Source organism: Oryctolagus cuniculus, chromosome 12 (genome assembly GCF_964237555.1).
Source record: "Oryctolagus cuniculus chromosome 12, mOryCun1.1, whole genome shotgun sequence".
Lineage (NCBI taxonomy): Eukaryota > Metazoa > Chordata > Mammalia > Lagomorpha > Leporidae > Oryctolagus > Oryctolagus cuniculus.
In genome coordinates, this window is record NC_091443.1 from 97,545,227 (window position 1) to 97,552,064 (window position 6,838).

A 6,838-nucleotide genomic window follows, 5' to 3' on the forward strand; every position below is an offset into this window, starting at 1 on the left:
CTTGTAGAAATATATAACATTGTTTAATTCTCTTGTGGTGTTTTCAATTTTTTGCCATTTTATTTTCTCTTTTACTTGATCAATTCATGGTTTAGAGATTTATTGATTTATTTGAAAGGCACAGTTACAAAGAGGCAGAGGTATAGAAAGAAGTCTTCCATCCTATGGTTCACTCCTCAGATGGCCACAATGGCTGAAGCTGAGGCAATCAGAAGCCAGGAGCCAGGAGCTTCCCCTGGGGTCTCCACTCGGGTGCAGGGCCCCAAGAACTTGGGCCATCTTCTACTGCTTTCCCAGGCCATAGCAGAGAGCTGGATCAGAAGTGGAGCAGCCAGGACTCTAACTGGTGCCCATGTAGGATGCAGACACTACAGGCAGCGGCTTTACCTGCTAAGCCACAGTGCTGGCCCCAGATTTATTCATTTTCATTTGAAACAAATATCCCATTCCTAAATGCAAGTCATTAATGAAATCTTCCCCTTTGTGGTTTTTTAAGGCACACTATTTTCCTTTGTCATAGGACTGAAGGATTAATGAAGATACCATGATGACTCAGTTCTTTCTCTGAAACGGTAGATAAATTCAGATCCCCATATATTCTGTTCCATAGACAAAGAGGATATGCATCAAGCTTATCTGGCTATGAGGAGGGTCATTGAGAAAAATGAAGCCTTTCATATCTGACTGTGGTCACAGGTCCCAAACCTAGTGCCATCAGCATCCCCGATGTGCCAACATCCCCAGTGCTCACCACTGAGCTCCCACAAAAACAGAAGAAAACCAATCAAAATCCCTCAGAGGAGCTCCTTCCTCCACTACGCCCTCTCTGAATACTCTGTGACTCACTTGGGCTGTTCATGTTGACAAATCTCCACTTTCTGAGACATCCAAGATTAGACCAAATCCAGGCTACAAGTAACCTGGGTGGAACTGACAGAGGAGAAAGAAGGGTACATTTCAGATGGGAAAAATGAAAAGAAAGCAGAAATCTTGTCCATACATGTCCTTCTTAGACATTTGTATAACCAAACACTGTTTTCTCTTAAATTTATTTCTGGTTATTTGTGGATATGACTGCATTCCCTGTGGCCAACATTCTTACTAAGGCGGACAATCATAAATATGTGAGACATTGGATCTCCTAGTAAGGTCCCTAGGCAAGCAGAGTTAGCATCCTCTGAAACCTTGTATTTAAGGAAAACTCTTGGGACACTACAAAGGACTGTTGGTTCAGGAATATGGCAGAGGAGACCTGCCACCTGATTTTACCATTCTTATGCATTACTCTGGAGAATACAAAATTGCTAGCATCTATAGCAGCAAAATCATGCATCATGTCTGAGTATGAGCCATAAAAGTCACACTTAGATTATATACATGTAATGATGTTAGTGTTGTGGCACAAATCTCCTAAAATATTTTTATAAGTAATGATACATCAGTCAAAGCATACTACTTATTGGCTTCCTCCTCTTGCCCATATCACTCCTCGCACATCTCTTCTGTGCTCCATAGAATCACCCAAAGAAACCCCTTGCACTCACATTCTTGTCTTGTGATACTCCAAGTTAAATTAGCAGGTTAAACCCCTGGCCTGAAGTGCTCACATCTCAAATGGGTGCCAGTTCCAGTCCTGGCTGCTCTTCTTCTGATCCAGCTCTCTGCTATGTCCTGGGAAAGTTGAAGATGGCCCAAATCCTTGGGGCCCCTGCACCCAACTCGGAGACCCAGAAGAAGCTCCTGGCTTTGGATCAGCCCAGCTCTGGCCACTGGGGCCATCTGGGGAGTGAACCAGTGGGTGGAAGACCTCTTTCTGTTTCTTCCTATCTCTGTAACTCTGTCTTCCAAATAAACAAAATAAATCTTAAAAAAATAATTTTTAAAAAGGTTTTTGTGAAATATAAATGAGATGCATATCGCACAACAGTAAATAGTGTGGATGATATTGTTAAATATCTTCACATCATATTTAGGTTAATTTCCCTCATAAAACCATAAATAACACAACCTTATACAGTTCTCTGGTAAAACTGTAAAAAAATAAGCATCAGTCTGCAACCAGGATTGAATTATTTTCCATCCAGGAAACTTAAGGAAATCTTCATAACACCTTGATGCAGTGCACAAGGTGAATAATTTTTAGTCAGATCTGGTGAACTGCAGGCAACAGGAAACGTTGTGCACCAATCCCCATGTATACTACACTAGGCGGGTAGGCTTCTATTTAGGTCAGCAATGGGTTGAACTATTCCAGCCTGAGTACCTGGGAAGGACAGCCTTCTCTAGGCTAAAAAGAAACAGCTCTATGTATCATGCATTTAACTTAGCATTTAAGACTCTTGCATGCTATGGGATTAATTCCTTTCCCAGATCCTGACTCCAGATTCCTGAAAATGCACACCCTGTGTGGCACAGTGATTGCTGAAGTTATCGGGTTTCTGCTACCCACATGTGAGAACTGGATTGAGTTTCTGCTTCCCAGCTTTGGGTCAATGTTGTTATAAGCATTTTGAGAGTGAATCAGCAGATGGGGCCTTTTTCCTACTGTGTCTCTCTCTCTTTCCAAATTTCCTCTCTCCCTACATCCAAATTTCTCTGTAATTATTGCTTTTAAAAATAGATTTTTTTTTAGAGTAAGAAAACAAATGTTACCATTTTAAACTCAAAATGTTAGAGAATAATAATCCAAGGCACAGATTTGACTGTGCTCAGTGGGGTAAAGATTTGCCTGAGGGAGAATTATGGCAAAGAGGAGGTTTTTGGGCATTACAGATATATAGAATTTGTTAGTTTATAAGATTCCATTTTTCTATAACCCAGTTTGTGAAATGAGCAACAGTGTGAGTACAGTTGGAGATAACTGTGCATTCATAATACACACTGCCTGGCGGTTTAAATCTGAGTAAGTGACCATGAGCAGGTCAGTGAACTTCCCAGCCCATTATGCTGCTAAAAATGGATGTATTATTCAGTCCTCCAGAAATGAACCTGCTGAATTAGGTTGTTGACAGGGAAAATGCAAACATCATTCTAGTCACAGTGCAGGGGCTGTAGCCCAGAATATTGTCCCATGGAGGAAATATCACTTTTCCTGAGTAAGCTTTGAGAATAAAACTTTTTTTTTTAGTTCATACAGAGGTACAGAGTACTGCTGCATTTTACTCAGATCCTGAAACCACTGGGAAACAAGTGTGGAGCCCAGCTGGTGTCTTCTGAAGCAGTGGGGATACCTTAAATGATCTCCTTATTTCAAAGGGAGGGCTACTGTTTTCCTTCTGTCTGTTGGCAAGGACTTTGAGCGAAAGCAACTCACATAGACACACATAGCTTCGGGAAATGAGCCCACACATGGGAAATTGTGGAAGCCAGCTGCTCCTAATTGGGAAATTTTAGTTTTCCCTGTGTGAATCTTACTCCCAGTGACCCCAAAGAACAGGCTATCCTTCTTCTATAAGTGATGAGACAATTATGAGCCTTATGGGAAAAGAGCTGATGTCACCCCTTTCTTATAACCCCAGCTTGGAGCCTCATCTCACATGGATTTACAGGGGAGACTCACCTGAGTGAGTGAGTGTTTCTGTGGTTTCTCACAGGGAGAGCACCAGGCAGTGGTGGGAAGAAGCAGAATTTGTTTCACTGAAATGTTAGGAGAATCCTCATCTCATACTTTCGAATTTAGATCTTACTGTATCATAACTATTCACAGTAGATGTGTTCAGAAATATGCATGTCAGATTCACTAGTTGTGTAAACTCATAAATATAAAATTTATTGGATTATGAAATTTTCTGATATATCTGAGTTGGAATTTTACCTAGTTTTTCTCAATTTAATTTTTGTTGCTCTAGCAACACACTAACTCTGAACTAATTCACAGTGTGATGGAAATGTTTGTTTGTTCTTTAAAATGTATAGCTCTCTGTGAAATATTTCATATTTTTCTGAGAGTTTTAACCCAAGGCATTATAAAACATGAGTTGTTTTCAAAAACAACAATAATTTTTCCATGTGTTCCTAAATAAATTTCTGTTTGTTCTATTATCATGTACATATATCCTATAACTTCATGTCCCTGCACTGTATTTGACCAGATTCATTGCTGTCAGTACCTCAGCTCACCAGCTGTCTCATGAGCTTTTTGTAGGTTACATTTTAACCCATGTTTTTTTTTTAAACTTTTATTTAATGAATATAAATTTCCAAAGTACACCTTATGGATTACAATGGCTTCCCCCCATAACGTCATTTCTAGTATTTTCATTTATTTACTTTCTCTTTGGTGCTTTTCCAATTATGGCTTACCAAAAATAGTTTCTTGATTTTTTCACATTATTGTTTATTTTTCTCCATTGTATTGACTAAAATTTTTAAGGATAATTCTTTTTTTATTTTTAACTTTTATTTAATGAATATAACTTTCCAAAGTACAGCTTATGGATTACAATGGCTTCCCCCCATAACGTCCCTGCCACCCTCTACCCTCCCCTTTCCCACTCCTTCTCCCCTTCCATTCACATCAAGATTCATTTTCAATTCTCTTTATATACAGAAGATCAGTTTAGCATACATTAAGTAAAGATTTCAACAGTTTGCACCCACACATAAACATAAAATGAAAAATACTGTTTGAGTACTAGATATAGCATTAAATCTCAATGTACAGCACACTAAGGACAGAGATCCTACATGAGGAGTAAGTGCACAGTGACTCCTGTTGTTGACTTAACAAATTGACACTCTTGTTTATGGCGTCAGTAATCACCCTAGGCTCTTGTCATGAGCTGCCAAGGCTATGGAAGCCCCCTAAGTTCACCGACTCTGATCATATTTAGACAAGGCCATGGTTAAAGTGGAAGTTCTCTCCTCCCTTCAGAGAAACGTACCTCCTTCTTTGATGACCCATTCTTTCCACTGGGATTTCACTCACGGAGATCTTTCATTTAGGTTTTTTTTTTTCCCAGAGTGTCTTGGCTTTCCATGCCTGAAATACTTTCATGGGCTTTTCAGCTGGATCCGCATGCCTTAAGGGCTGATTCTGAGGCCAGAGTGCTGTTTAGGACACCTGCCATTCTATGTGTCTGCTGTGTATCTCACTTCCCATGTTGGATCATTCTCTCCCTTTTTTATTCTATCAGGTATTATTTGCAGACACTAGTGTCATTTATGTGATCCTTTGGTTCTTAGTCCTATCATTATGATCAATAGCTAAGACCTGGAACCAATGCAAATGCCCATCAACAGTAGACTGGATAAAGAAATTATGGGACATGTACTCTATAGAATACTATACTGCAGTCAAAAACAGTGAAACCCGATCATTTGCAACAAGATGGAGGAATTTGGAAAACATCATGCTGAGTTAATTAAGCCAGTCCCAAAGGGACAAATATCATATGTTCTCCCTGATCGGCGACAACTAACTGAGCACCAAAGGGGAAACTTGTTGAAGTGAAATGGACACTATGAGAAACAGTGACTTGATCAGCTCTTGTCCTGACTGTTGATGTACAATGTAATACTTTATCCATTTTAGTATTTTTTTGTTCTAGTACCATTGGTTGAACTCTGTAATTAACACACGGTTATTCTTAGGTGTTTAAATTTTAACTGAAAAGTGATCCCTGTTAGGAATTTGGAAAACATTATGCTGAGTGAAATAAGCCAGTCCCAAAGGGACAAATACCATATGTTCTCCCTGATCGGTGACAACTACCTGAGCACCAAAAAGGAAACCTGTTAAAGTGAAATGAACACTGAGAAACGGTGACTTGATCAGCCCTTGCCCTGACTGTTGATGAACAACTTAATACGTTATCCCTCTTAGTATTTTTTTGTTTGTTCTATTAATACTTTTGGTTGAATACTGTAATCAATACACAATTATTCTTAAGTGCAGAAGCTTAACTGAAAAGTGATCACTGTTAAATATAAGTGTGGGAATAAGAGAGGGAAGAGATGTGCAATTCAGGACATGCTCAAGCTGACTTACCTCAAACGGTAGAGTTAGAAACATACCAGGGGATTCCAATTCAATCCCATCAAGGCGGCATGTACCAATGCCATCTCACTAGTCCCAGTGATCAATTTCTGTTCACAATTGATCGTAATGGTAGGATAATTCTTGTATGTAGATTTAGACAAATGGAAATTCTTTAGGCCCAAATTTGACATATTATTTCTTGCAAGTAAAAAAAGAAAGTATGTTTTTGCTCTGATGCATAGATATGTCACAACTGAATATCACTAATCACTTTATTTCTATTGTTTATTTCCCTTACATAATGGCAATCAGACAGGGCACAAGGGTGTGACGTCCTTGTGGTCACCCATATCTGAATGGAACACTGTCTTCTTGGTGGATGGCTTCTCTGGGTCATTTCCTTGGTTTTCTCCCATTTCTGGGAACTATTCATATGTTCCTTCCAAGTCTATTTGCATTTTAGAATTCTTCTATATTCCTGAGCATTTTACCTGTCTACCTTAAGTTTTTAAAGTAGATACTATTTTTCCCAAGTGCACAAATATCAGCACTGTACAAGTCAGTAAGACATTTTATGTGGTTATTTTAGGACATAGATGTTAAACTTGTTACAAATCCCCAGTCTCTTCACCTGAAACACACCAATATACCAATATTCTGTATTTTCAAATAATTTGTAGAAAGTTCATATTTATTTTTGCTTGAATTCTATTTTATATTTTCTAAAATTTTGAAATCACACCACTCCATGCAGAAGATATTAACTATCAGTAGCCAACATATTTCTTTTTCTAAAACACTAAGCTAGTCTTGGTAGACCTTTTTAACTGAGTTCTAGTCTTTTATCTTTGTTGAACA